Below are 13,791 nucleotides of genomic sequence, written 5' to 3' on the forward strand. Positions count from 1 at the left end.
TGTTCGATAGATGTTTTAGAAAGAATAGTATCATTCCATTTCTGCTTTTTAAAGAACCTCCCTACAAAGGGCCATGTCTGTGTAGGCTCTGAGTCTAGAAGGATAAACACACCAGCTGTAAACAGTGGTTACTGCCTGGGAGCTGTAGGGAAAGGGGCTTTCACTTTTCTTCAGACACTGGCTTTCCCTTTTTTTTGTTACGAGTATGTATACTCTCATTTTTAATCCTCACCTGAAGATATGTTTTTAACTGATTCTAGAGAGGGAAAGAAACGTGGATTGCCTCCTATACCCATCCCAGGCAGAGATCGAACTTGAAACCTGGGCAGGTGCCCTGACCCATAATCAAACCTACGCTCCCCTTTGGAGCATGGGACAACGCTCTAACCACTGAGCCCACCAGCCAGGGCACAAGTGTGTATGTTTTTGTAATTAATTATATATCAGGGGGAAAATTCCGAGTTATGCTTCAGACATCGCTCCACCCTCCGCAGCTATTTCTGAACACTCAGCCCATTCAGGCCGGACAGGCAGCAGTGCCGGGCCCCTCCCAGGCAGGCCTGGGTGCCTGCACTACCTGGAACAGAGCAGGGCTTTTCAGCTCTGAGCTGTATGTAAACAACACCTGCCTGAAAAAGCTCTGAAGACACAAAGGAACCATGGAAAGCCCAGGAGATGACCTCCTTTTTCCAGCTGGTCCCGCGCTGATCCATCCCACCTTTCTTTACAACTGGAGCGTCCCGAGCCCACGTCCTAGCTGCCCTCTCCACTGGCCACTCTGGACCACTTGCATCATGCTCACATCCCAAGGGCTCCGGCGCTCGGGAAAGCAAGCTGACCCACAGGCTCTCTGGGGCCCATATATTTTTTATTTCAACTTAGAAACATATTTTTAACTAGAGGCCTGATGAACGAAAATCATGCAAGAGTAGGCCTTCCTTCCCCCGGCTGCCAGCACCGGCTTCCCTCTGGCACCCAGGACCTGGGCTTCCCTCGCAGCCCAGCTTGGTCAGGAAGGTCGCCCGGAAGGACATCCCCGTCTAATTAGCATATTACGCTTTTATTATTATAGATAGAAGATACTGAGGCTTGGCACGCTGTTTTCCAGAGGTGCTATTTCAAGTCAGCTACATGTTCCGGAAGGCGTCCTTCACCACCCGCACCGGCTGAGCTGGGCCTGCCTGCTTGGTGGGCCCCATGAGAGCCTGGTGTGCAGCTCCCGGCTCACCCTACACACGCTGTGGAAGCGCTTTCGAGACATGGAGCACCGGCAGGACCAGGGAGCAACAAGTCTGCTTCATGTGCCCCTACTCACTCCCTCCGCTGGGGGACGGTCCATTCAGTAAATAAAAGCAAAACTGTATTGCGAAATTGTTGCCCATCAATAGGTGAATGGGTAAGCAAAATGCGTGAGCGTGTAATACTCCATTATCTTATTTATGTATATACTAGAGGCCCGATGCACGAAATTCGTGCAAGAGTAGGCCTTCGCAGCCACGGCTGCCCGGACCCCTCCCTCACAGCCGCTGGCGGCTGCAGCCCTGGCTTCATCCCAGAAGGCCGTCTGGTGTAATTAGCATATTACACTTTTGTTATAATAAAATATTATTCAGCCTTAAAAAGGAATGGAATTCTGACATGCCACAATATGGATAAATCATGGGAAACTAATGCTGAGTGAAATAAGGCAGTCACAGGACAAATACTGGATAATACCACTGACATGAGGCACACAGAGTAGTCAAACTCACAGAGACAGAAAGTGGAAGGTGTTGTTGGGGGGGGGGGGTGTGAATGGGGGGTGGGAGGGGGAACTAGTTTTTAATGGAGACAGAGTTCCAGTTTGGAAAGATGACAAAGTGCTGGAGAATGACGGTGGTTGCACAACCATGTGACTGTACTAATGCCATTGGACTGTACACTTAAAATGGTTAAAATGATAGCTTTTGTTACGTATCTTTCAGGACAATAAAATAATTATTAAAAAAACTAAAGTTGTAAAAAGAGCTATAAAGAAAAGCTACAGCTCTAACCGGTTTGGCTCAGTGGATAGAGGATCAGCCTGCGGACTCAAGGGTCCCGGGTTCGATTCCAGTCAAGAACATGTACCTTGGCTGCGGGCACATCCCCAGTAGGGTGTGTGCAGGAGGCAGCTGATCGATGTTTCTCTCTCATCAATGTTTCTAACTCTCTATCCCTCTCCCTTCCTCTCTGTAAAAAATCAATAAAATATATTTAAAAAAAAAAGAAAAGCTACAAGGGCTAGGAAAGAATCACGGAAGGATGATGACAAAGTTAGCTTGAGGGGTTCCCAGCTTGAGGGGTTCCCAGCTTGAGGGGTCCCAAAGGCCTCTTTAAGGAGGCCCTGGCCTTCCCCCCACTGGACCATGAGCTCCCAAAGAGCACAAGTGGGGTGTCCACATCTGTGTCCCCAGAACAATAAATGTTCAAGTCAACACACTTGGCCAGACTCAACTCAGTAAAAGGAGTACAACCCCGCGCCCTACTCACCCAGGGCTCAGCCAGCACTGAGACACCCAGAACTGAGTGGCCGTGAGGGAAGCCACCTGCGCACAAGGCTGGAAACGAGTGACAGGGCTGGCGGAGAAGCGGGTCCTGAGCCGGAGCTGAGGAAGGAGACACCACGCTCCGACCAGGAACGCCACTGGTGGCAAACAGTAGCCCGGACCAAGATTCACAGGCAAGAATGTGTCTTCAAGCTTTGTTTATAAGAAGGGAAAATGGGGAACAGCCGAACTGTCCAATAGCAGAGGATTAAATAAATCATGCCACATCCTTATCACAGCAATTATGCAATTATTTAAAAACTAGAGGCCCGGTGCACAGAATTTGTGCACGGGGGCGGGGGTTCCCTCAGCCCAGCCTGCACTCTCTCCAATCCAGGATCCCTCTTGCAATCCGGGACCACTGGCTCCTAACCGCTCACCTGCCTGCCTGCCTGATCTCCCCTAACCACCTCTGCCTGCCGGCCTGATGCCCCTAACTGCTCCCCTGCCGGCCTGATCGCCCCTAACTACCCTCCCCTGCCGGCCCGATCGCCTCCTAACTGCTCTCCCCTGCTGTCCTGATTGCCCCTAACTGCCTCTGCCTTGGCCCACGCCACTGTGGCTTTGTCTGGAAGGACGTCCAGAAGATGTCCAGTCTAATTAGCATATTACCCTTTTATTAGTATAGATCAGTGGTCGACAAACTGTGGCTCTCGAGCCACATGCGGCTCTTTGGCCCCTTGAGTGTGGCTCTTCCACAAAATACCGACTTCTGCGCATGGGCCACCAAGTTTCAATCACACTGTACGTGCATGCCCGCGCGTGGTATTTTGTGGAAGAGCCACACTCAAGAGGCCAACGAGCCGCATGTGGCTCGCGAGCCGCAGTTTGCTGACCACAGGTTTAGATCATGCTTTCAATCATTTAGGGAAATACATTATAACATTAAGAGAACTATAAACTGTGAATAGTGTATATAGTATTTTTTTCTAATTTTGAAAAACTCAGCACGTAATCAAAGGAAATACACCAATCCTTACTGTATGGTGAGGTTACAGATAATTTGTATTCTTATTCTCGCCTTTATTCTTTTCAGTGTTTTCTGATTTTTTTTTTCAGTGAAAATGTTACTTTTACAAATGAGGGGAAATGTAATTAAAAGGCCTTGCAAAATGCCTTGCAAATAATAGATGGTCAAGGAGTATCTGTTGCACGACAGTGAATTAAAAAACAATAGCGTTTCTGCAACACCACAAAGGGAAAGGCTGTTGGTTTCCTTGGAAAGGAGAGAGAGAGGCCCAGAGCAGAGCTGCCAAGCCCGCTGCTGAGGGGGGAGCGGAAGGAAGCAGTGGAGCATGTGAAGGAGGCCAGCAACTCGGACTTCATTCTGCCCGACACCTCGTGCTGCAGCGCTTCACAAACCAAGGCTGCCAGGAGCACCCCGACCCCTGGCTCAGGCCACAGGCAAATCAACAAGTACAGTGAACAACACTCAACCAGGACTTCTGGCTCAAGTCCCTCAGGCAGGTCTCCCTCCCAGAGCAGAGATCTCGCGGGTGCCACCACAGACAGATCAGTGATACCACGGGCAGCAAAGCCAGTCTTCGGGCTCCTGGGTAAAGAGGTGGAGGTCGGGTCCAGATGGCACCTTTTAAACCTAAAAGCTAGTCATGAAGAATTTATTTCACCAGAAAGCTCATCTCTCTTTCTGATCTCCAGCACTTCAGGCAATGCCTTTATCTTTTTGTCCAAAAGGACAGAACCAAGGTTCCTAGGGCTACACAAGTCTCAGGGAAAAACTCTGAAGATAAAAATCGAGTTATGATTAGAAAAGAAGTTAGTCTGGTTGGCCTGGACTAAAACCTGAGATTTGGAGCACAAAACCCAGCAGGTCTCTGAGGGAAACTCCTTTTTCCACAGGGAAATGTACAGCTTAAAAACCCAGTGTAGATGGGCCCTGTTTAATGCCTGCCCACCCACAAGATCCGTACTTTTGACAGTAGAGAAGCCTCATTATCAAATTTAGAAACACATGTTCTGGCCCACGTGGCCTATTACGGTTTGAAATAGAAACCAATATAGAAATGATCAATCTTAAACAGTAGAATAAGGAGACATATAACCAGCACACAGCCATTAGCAACATGAGTCAGTACTTTGTGCAAGGCGCAAAAAAAAAAAAAAAAAATCTCAAAAGTACAATAAAATAACCCTTCAGGAAAAAAGAGGGCTGAAATTTAAAAAGGGGTGTGTGTGTGTGTGTGTGTGTGTGTGTGTGAGAGAGAACAGGCCAACTAAAAGGCATAACAAAAAAAAACACAATCCGGGCCAGGCCCCAGGCAGGCAGACGGAGCTGGAATTAGTTCTGACTTGCCATTCCTGAAATTCCACTCTCCCAAGGTTTTCTGGCTCTTCCTTCTCCAGGCTTTTTCTTTACCCATTTGGGCCTGAAGGAGCCTGAGCTGCAGGAGGTGGTCGGCCCTCGCAATGGGCAGGCAAGGTCCCCCAGCAGTGCATTCCAGAGCCGGAGCCGTGGTGGAAAACTAAAATTCACAGGTGGTGCAAAGCTTGCTGGGAGGGACAGCCGGTTCATCTCCTTCCCTAACCAGCAGCCCAGACTGGGCCCGAGAGAAATCAGATCGAAAGCGTGGGCCAAGACGCAGGAAGGGGGTGCGGCCTGAAAGGGTGACCTGACCCTGTTACCACTTCTTCCCTCCCACAGCCAGCCAGGGGGCCTGAAGGAGGATGCCAGGAGATTAAAAAAGAAAAACCTGAACAAAACAAGATGGTTGCAGGAATGCCAACAGAGCCAACAAATTCCGCCTAAGATTGCAGAGCCACTGGCATCCAAGCAGTCTCATTCACAAGCCAGCTGCAGGCTTGGCGCAGACGTAACCGGGTCTCAACCTTCACCAGCAGCCAAGACGGGGGTCAGTCTCCCCTAGGAGCCTCAGTCCTCCCTACGGTCTCCAGTGGACAGCAGACACCCATGTCTGGCTGGACAGCATCGCTCTCCTAAGCCATTCCGGGACTTCCAGGCAGGGGAATGGTCATCATGACATCAAAACATTAGACGGAGCCTGGATTTGGGGTGGGAAAGTCACACAGGGCCACCAATGAGGATAATTGGAGGAAAAGACCAGGAATTAGGAAAAGAGAGCCAGAAAACTAGGTAACCACAAACACAACATTTTCATCACTCCCTATGGATGGAAGCGCTTTGCTACAAATAGGAGGTGGGGCTCCCCAGAGCCCCAGCAGATTCATTAAGACCAGGCCTAATGATCCCCATTTCACAGAGGCAGGCGCTGGCCCAATGCGGCCCAGCAGCCAGGCTCCGAGAGACACCCTTGCCCAAACAAGCAGAGGGTCCCCCATGAGTCTGCCACTCCCCGAGGAAAGCCGTCACCTCCAGGCAGAACCCCTGGGCCTCTGCTTGTTGTCCGTCCTTGGACTATTCCAGCTCTGCCTTACGCCCAACTGTAAGAGCAGCTCAGAAGGGACAGGCCCCGGATCCAAGCACAGGGACCTAGGACCACATCACCCGGGTCTAGTTCGTTCTTGAGGGCTCCACCGAGCCATTCCCCATCCTGGCCTCACCACTGAGGCCCGGCACTGAATCATCAAGTGGCCATTGCTGTTTTGTGCCTTGAACTCCTTCTCCCTGGTCCAGGCCTCGGCCCCGCACCTGTGGCTGCAGGCGGCTGGGCCCTGCGGATGGCACCTCAGGTGGCTAACTTCCATCCTGGGACTTGATGGCAATGACACAAACAGCACAGGAGCCACAACTGCTGAACCCCAACTGTGTGCCTGGCCCTTCCCCACCTTCCCCACCCTCCGAGGTGGAGAGTGCCATGTCCCTACGTGTGTCACTGACGACTCACAGAGAACCCCAGACTTCCCTGGCAGAGGAGGACCCGCACCCCAACACCGGGGCCTCCCCAGACGCACCTGACGCCGCAGCGCTGTGCACAGGCCAGCCTAAGCGGCTCCGGGAAACCCTGCGAGGACTGTGGGTGCGGGGTTGCAGAAACCGAACTGGATGGAGGAAGCCACATAAAAACGCTCGTAAAACCCGAAAGGAAAAAGAAATCGCAGGGACGTGCACGATCCTGCAAACCCGAGGCTTCTCCAGGCTTCTCCCAGGCAGCCATGCAGCCAGCGACACGCTCAGGGCCGCCCAGCCCCCCTCCCACTGCTGCGGGCGGCCCGTCCCCTGGAAAAACACCTCCTCCTCCCGCCGCACCGTGGGCTCGGACCTCCCACGATATTTACAAAGAGCGGGGGGGGGGGGGGGGGGGCACCGGGCTGGGGCAGGTCCGCCCGAGGCCCCGGGTGTGCAGCCGCCGCTCGCTCTCGGGGGGAAGGGGGGGAGGGGACGGCGGGGGGGGGAGGACGGGGGGGGGGGGAGGGGGACCGGCGCGGAGCCGTCCGGCCGACCCCGGGCAGCGACATCCTGTTTATGGGTCAACATTCAGCCGCGGAGCGCGCAGCCTTTCCCCAATCACCCCGGGCCCGCGCTCCAGCCGCCCCCACGTCGGCGGCGGGGACCCCGCACACAGGCCCGCAGCCCCGGCCCCCCACTGCGGGGACCCCGCACACAGGCCGCCCGACCCCGCGCCCCGAAACCGCCCCGCGGCCGCCGCCCCCGCCCTCGGCCCCGAGGGCCGCCCGCCCCCCGAACCCCACCTGGGCGGGCGGGGTGGGGGCCGGAGCGCCGCCCGCCGTCCCCGGACCGCACGGCCGCCGGGCCCCGGGCCCCCGCACACCGACCCCGGGGACCCCCCGCGCGGCGCCCGGGCCCGGCCTCCCGGCCTCCGACCGCCGCCGAGCCCAGGCCGCGCGGCGCCGCCACAACAATGGCGAGGGCCCGGCGCCCGCCCAGGCCCGGCCTCCCCGCCGCCCCGGCCCGCCGGCGGCCCAACGGCGACAGCGCGGGGCGGGCCGAGGCCCGCGCGCCGCGGACAAAGGTCGCCGGGCCCGGGCCCCGCTGTCAGTCAGCGCCGCCGAGACAAAGCCGGCCGCGCCTCCATCTTAGCGCCGCCATCCCGCCGCCGCCCCGGCCCGCGCCCGCCCCGGGCCCACCTGGTCTGTTCCGCGGGCGCGACGGGGCCGGGCGCTGGCGGGCGGGCGGCGGGCGGGCGGCGGGCGGGCGCGGCGGCGGCGGGATGGCGGCGGATGGCGCGGCGGCGGCGCGGAGCCTGCTCCCTCGTCCCTCCCTCCCCTCGCTCGGCGCTCGCTCGCTGAGCCTCCGCGCTGTGTCTCGCCGCCGCCTCCCTCTCTCTCTCCCTCTCCCTCTCGCGCTCCGCTCCCCGCCCCCCGCCGCCGCCGCCCCCGCCTCCCCCGCTCCCCCGCCCGCCGCCGCCGCCCGCGCAGCGCCCCCTGCCGCGCCCCCCGGGATCGCGGGCGCCCCCCGGCCGGAGGGGCTGGGGTCCGGGGCGGGGGGGTGCGGGCGGGGGCCGGAGCCGAGGGGAGGGGGCGAGAGGAGGGGCGGGAGGGTCCGGGGGGCCCCCTGCCAGCGGCGGGGTTCGGAGGCGCGGGGAGGGGGCGGGAGCCGGGCGCTGGGGCTCCGGGAAGGGGCGCGCGGAGCGAGGGGGGCGGGGGAGGGGCGGGCCGGAAGCGGGGGCGCCGGGGCGAGGGGCCGGCGGGGGGTGGGGGGCCGGGGGCCGAGAGCCCGGATCTCCGCCCCTCCCCCCTCGGAACCGCAGCGCCCCCGACAGACCCGCCCGGATTCTGCGCGGAGGAAGCCGATGCTGCGCTGCTGGCTCCGAGGCGAGGTGGCTGCGCGCACCGTGGGCCCCCGTCCCGTCCCCGTCCCCGTCCCCGTCCCCGTCCGCGCGAGGGAGGCACCGGCCCATCCTCCGCGGAGCGTGCGTGTCTGTGTGGCCGCGAACAAAAGGGCTGGGAGGGCGCTCCGCCCGGTCGCCTTGGCCGTCAGGGGTCGGTCGGAGGGCGGAGAGCTACCCGGGGTCTGGCTTCCTATTCCAGATAAATGGGCAACTAGAACAGAAAATCTGAAAAAGCAGACAAAACGCCTGGCCGGTGTGGCCCAGTGGTTGAGCCGGGACCTATGAACCGGGAGGTCAGGGTTGGATGCCAGGTCAGGGCACAGGCCCGGCTCGGGGCTGGTCCCCAGTAGGGGGCGTGCAGGAGGCAGCTGATGGATGCTTCTTGCTCATCATCGATGTTTCTCTCTCCCTCTTCTTTCCTCTCTGAAATCAATAAAAATATATTCAGGAAAAAAAAAAAGAAAAGGCAAAGACAAAAAGGAAGGTAGCTGGGGCCTACGATCCAAGCCACCAGCTCCCCCTCCAGCACCTGTCCGTACACCCAGGGGCGGGCCATTGCCTCTGCGGAGTGGCCTGGAGTGGTTTGTCTCATTTCATGACAACCTTTGAGAAAATGGAGACTAAAGGTTACCAGGAAGTAACTTGCCCGAGGCACACGGCTAGGCCTGGGAGGACAGCTCACCTGCTTCAGCCTCCGTCAGCGGGTTAGGGTTAGCTGAGCACCGCCTGGCCCGCGCCAGGCCCTCCAGCAATGCTGGTTGGTTTGTGAATGGAGGAAGGAGTGTCTGGCCCTTGACCGTCCTGGCTGTGCAGTGCGGACCTGGGACTCCCTCACTTTCTGTGGCAGGAGGGGACGTGAGAGGAGCTTGTGCTCTGGGAGATGGGGGGGGGGGGGGGCGGGGGGGGGACGATTAAAGAGGCGGGGAGACAGGTCCTAGGGTTTTTGTCCCGGGCTCAGGACATCCTTCCCTTCCTGCACTTCGGTGGGGGTGACAGCCACGACAGGGGCCTTGTCCGAGCACCTTTTCCGGGCAGCGTGCTAAGCACTTTCCCGAGGTGACTGCGTGCGTGGGAGATGGTTATTATTGTCCGCGCTCCACTGTCAGTGGATAGGGATGTTGAGGTCAGAAGGTCAGTGACCTTAGCCAAGGTCACACAGGACCCAGGTGGTGGAGCAAGGACTTGAGCCCAGCGGTTTGAGCCTTTCCTAGAGAGAGGCAAGGCCAGGATGCTGGGGTGCGGATGGGGCCGTTGCCTGTGGTCCGGGGCTGTCAGCCAGGGCTGGCTCCTCGGGTTTCTCCCGGGTCTGAAGGCCCCCCTCCGAAGCCTCCCAGAATCAGGACCCAGAGAGCACAGAGGGAGGAAGGAGGACGGAGAGAGCAGAGCGTGGGTGCTGGACCTGGAGGTGATTTAGTCCCAGGAGACTCCCCGGGCTGTGGGAGACGTTCGAGGAGGCCTGACACAGGAAGCAGCTCCTCTCCAGAGCTGGATCGCCGAAGGAATGTGAGGAATGAGGGGACCACGCCGTCCAGAGCTGGGGAGAGTCGGCGTGAACCAATGAGCAAGCGTTTACTTCGTTGTTGTCACTTTTTCCCTCTTAAATCTGAGGAAACTTGCAGCTCTGCTTCTGGGTGGAGAAATCTTTTCAGACTCGAAAACTGAGCCAGAGGGGGAATTCCACCCGTCCCTCTCGTCCCTCTCGGCCTAATGCCGATTTTATAGAAACATGCTTCTCCCTCCCCCGCCCCCCCAAATGTGATCACTGTGTTTTGTTACATTGCAACTTAATGTTTTTGTAAAATGCTTGTAACTGTTTTTCTTTTTTTTTGTTTTGTTATTGTTAATCCTCACTGGAGGATATTTTTCCATTGATTTTTAGAGAGAGTGGAAAGGAGGGGGAGAGACAGAGAGAGAGAAACATTGATGCGAGGCACGTCAATTGGTTGCCTCCCACGTAAGTCCCGACCAGGGCCAGGGATTGAACCTGCAACCGAGGTACGTGCCCTGGAGCCCCCGGGCTGACAATCTATCCACTGAGCTAAACCGGCTAGGGCATAACTGTATTTCTTTATCCATGATTTTCTTGTTAAAACAACGTTATAGCCAATGAGGGATCTCCTCTGCATTCATTTCCCATGGAATATGGAAAGCCCTGTCATTGACCAGCTTGGGGCCCTTTTAGAAAAACAAACTCATCTAGAAAGTTGCCTCCCTGGGCTCTCTCTCCGTTCTCTTTCCTTTCCCCAGGCTTCTTCTCGTCTAACTCCCCGCTCGGCAAGCCATGCCAACCCCAACACTCACTGTCACAGTCACAGTCTTTCCTGTCCCCTAAAGACAAGGCGCTCATCCAGATGCACTGAATCATTCTTTTAAACAAAATATATAGATATGTTTTTTATTGACTTTAGAGAAAAGAAGGGAGAGGGAGAGATAGAAACATCAATGAGAGAGAAACATCTATGGGCTGCCTCCTGCACGCCCCCTACTGGGGATCAAGAGAGCCACCGAGGTACAGGCCCTTGACCAGAATCAAACCCAGGACCCTTCAGTCTGCGGGCCAATGCTCTAACCACTGAACAAAACCAGCTAGGGCTGAATCATTCATTTTTAATTCCCCAGTTCCTCACACACAGTCTGTGGCACATAATAGGTTAATGCGGGGTTACAGGGTGAAAGAGAAAAAGAAGAAAGGGAGAGAGGATCTTGGGGCTCAGGGAAGGAATTTGACCCCTGCTGGTACCATGTCCAGCTCTGGCCCCCAAAGCTCCCGCTCTTCCATGGCCTGAGATTCTGAGACTTTGCCGGGCTTCTTGCATCCCTCCCTCAGTACGACTTGCATGTATTGAGCGCGTCAGGCGCTGGCCTGGTGCACTGCTCCCTCCCGCCCGGGACTGCGGGAGGACAGTGGGTGACATTCCCACAGCCCACTTGCAACAGGATCCAGGAGTGGGAGGCCGACACGGTGGGTGGTGATCGCACGGCCCAGGATTCTCGGACGGGCCTGCTTTCCTGCTCTCTGCACCTGTTCTCCGCTGTGCAGCTGTGCTAATGAGAGGAGCATGAGCCCCCTTTCCGCTCAGAAGATGCGGTCGTATTCACCGGAGGGGGAGAGAATAGTCCGGGAGACGTTGATTCCGGCTGGGAGCGGTGGCGCCTCGGGTGCATGTGCCTTTGCCGCCAGGCTTTGGAGGCAGAGTGGAAAGTGTCATCAGAAGAGCCTGAGGAAGAACAGTCTGGACGGAGGGACCAGCTTGGACCAAGGCCTGGAGGTGGGCGTGTCTGGGCCTGGGAGGGGCCCTCAGGCTGGCTGGTGGCCCCATCCCAGGGAATGTGCATTCCGGTAGGGGCGGGAGCCTTGGGCTAAAAATACGATACTTGGGTCTGAACAGGCAGCAGGGGCCACACAGGCCCTGGTGCTCACACACGGGATAGGGGGCAGCATCTGAGTTTCAACAACTGACACACAAGAGCTAAAAGCAACGTCTCCTCTGGGCAGGGATATGGCAACTTCTCTCCACATCATACGTGATTTTTACCAGTTTGAATTCGGTCTCCATTTTCCACTGAGGGAAAGACTCAGGGGTGGGGAGGAGAGAAAGCTGGACTGGGGAGAAAAGAAGAATGAGGCGCCTGGCCAGGTTGGCTCAGTGGTTGAGCATTGACCTATGAATCAGGAGGTCACGGTTCGATTCCCGGTCAGGGCACGTGCCCAGGTTGTGGGCTCAATCCCCAGTATGGGACGTGCAGGAGGCAGCCGATCCATGATTCTCTCTCATCATTGATGTTTCTATCTCTCTCCCTCTCCCTTCCTCTTTGAAATCAATAAAAATATATATTTTTTAAAAAACACAGTGAAATACAACTTTATACTCTAGGATGGCTGGAATAGAAAAATGACAATTAACAAGTGTTGGTAAGGGTGTAGAGATGTTAGGAGCCCTGTACATAGCTGGTGGGAGGGTAAATGGTGCAGCTGCTGTGGAAAATAGTTTAGTGGTCTCTCAGAAAGTTAAACATAGAATCACCTTATGACCCAGCAATTCCACTCCTAGGTTTGTACCTAAAAGAACTGAAAACAGATGTCCAGGCAAAACCTTACCCGTGAGTGCTCATAGCAGCAGCGTTCGCAATAGCCGAGAGGGGGAGACAGCCCCAACGCCCATCAGCTGGTGACGGATAAACAAAACGTGTTTATAACACTCCCTACTGCAGTGTTTAGAATACTCCATTCAGCCACTGAAAGGAAAGTTCTTTTTTTAAACCATTTTTTCATGTTTATTTTTCAATGACAATCGACATTCAGTGTTATTTTCTATTAGTGCCAGGTGTACAGCATCGTGGCTGGACAGTCATATACTCTGCAAAGTGCTCCCCTGATATTTCCAGTTCCTGCCTGTAATATAGTTACCCCCCCCCCCCCCCCCCCCCCCCGATCATTGGCTGTATTCGCTAGGCTCTGCTTTAAGGAATGAAGTCCTGTTACACGTTACAACATGGATGGACCTTGAAATCATTATGCTGAGAGAAAGAAGCCAGATACAAAAGGCCATATGTTGTCTGATTGCATCTACGCGGAATGTCCAGAACAGGCAGATCCGTGGACAGAGAGCAGACCAGTGTCTGCCAGGGGCTGGGAGGGGGAGGGGAGTCTGTTGAATGGAGATGGGATTTCCATGTCCATTTGGGATGATGAAATCCGTCTGGGACTAGACAGAGGCGATGATTGCACAGCACTGTGCATGAACTAACGCCACGCTTCCACACTTCACAGGAGTTAAAAGGGGGCCCTGGCCTCAGTTGGTTAAGCCCATCCCCATACGCCAAGGTTGTGGCTCAGGGCACACAGGAGAAGCCACTAATGTCTGCACAAATCGATGGGACAGCACACCGATGTTTCCCTCTCTCTCTCTCTCTCTCTCTCTCTCTCAAATCACTACTTTTTTTCAAATTTGTGTTAAAATGGTAAGTTTTATATTATATCTATTTTACCACAACAACAAAAAAAATCTAATTTTGAACGACACTTTTGCTGGGATCTTGGTCAGTGATATTAACATCATTTGCTCACATATCATTTAGATTTCTAACATTCCAGGTGATATTTAAATTTTAAGGAGAAAGATATACCACTATCTGCTTTTTTTTTTTTTTTTGGCTTTGTTAATTGTCACCTGAGGATTATTTTTCATTGATATTTAGAGACAGTGGAAAGGAGACAGAGAGAGAAACATCGATGAGAGAGAGACACATCGATTAGTTGCCTCCTCCACACACCCTGACCCGGGCAGGGGACCAGGGCAGGAGATCAAGGTACGTGCCCTTGACCAGAACCGAACCTACGATCCTTCAGTCTGCAGGCCAACGCTCTATGCACTGAGCCAAACCGGCCAGAGCTATCTGCCTTTTTCCCAAAAGGCGCCCTATTCTAAGCGCCAGGGGAGACAGGGTGTGAAGGCAGGGCCCTTTCCCCTGTGGCACCTGGAGCCTCTGGTCAG

The 13,791-nt window shown here is 55.6% G+C and overlaps 1 protein-coding gene across 9 annotated transcripts in view; it reads right to left on the reverse strand.

Moving 5' to 3' along the window:
* Positions 1-7,678, reverse strand: part of PRRC2B (proline rich coiled-coil 2B) — a 77,876-nt gene extending 70,198 nt beyond the window's left edge. For 8 of the 9 annotated variants that reach the window (XM_070430422.1, XM_070430420.1, XM_070430419.1 and 5 more), the window contains exon 1: positions 7,593-7,678. The gene's annotated coding sequence lies outside the window, so the exon portion shown is untranslated. Of the gene's footprint in view, positions 1-6,458; positions 6,756-7,592 lie in introns of those variants that run through there. The other variant, XM_070430417.1, reaches the window with a different exon arrangement.
* Positions 7,679-13,791: the final 6,113 nt, after the last annotated feature.

This window comes from Myotis yumanensis, unplaced genomic scaffold, assembly GCF_028538775.1.
Source record: "Myotis yumanensis isolate MYYU_CA2020_CCGP unplaced genomic scaffold, mMyoYum1.0.hap1 SCAF_12, whole genome shotgun sequence".
Lineage (NCBI taxonomy): Eukaryota > Metazoa > Chordata > Mammalia > Chiroptera > Vespertilionidae > Myotis > Myotis yumanensis.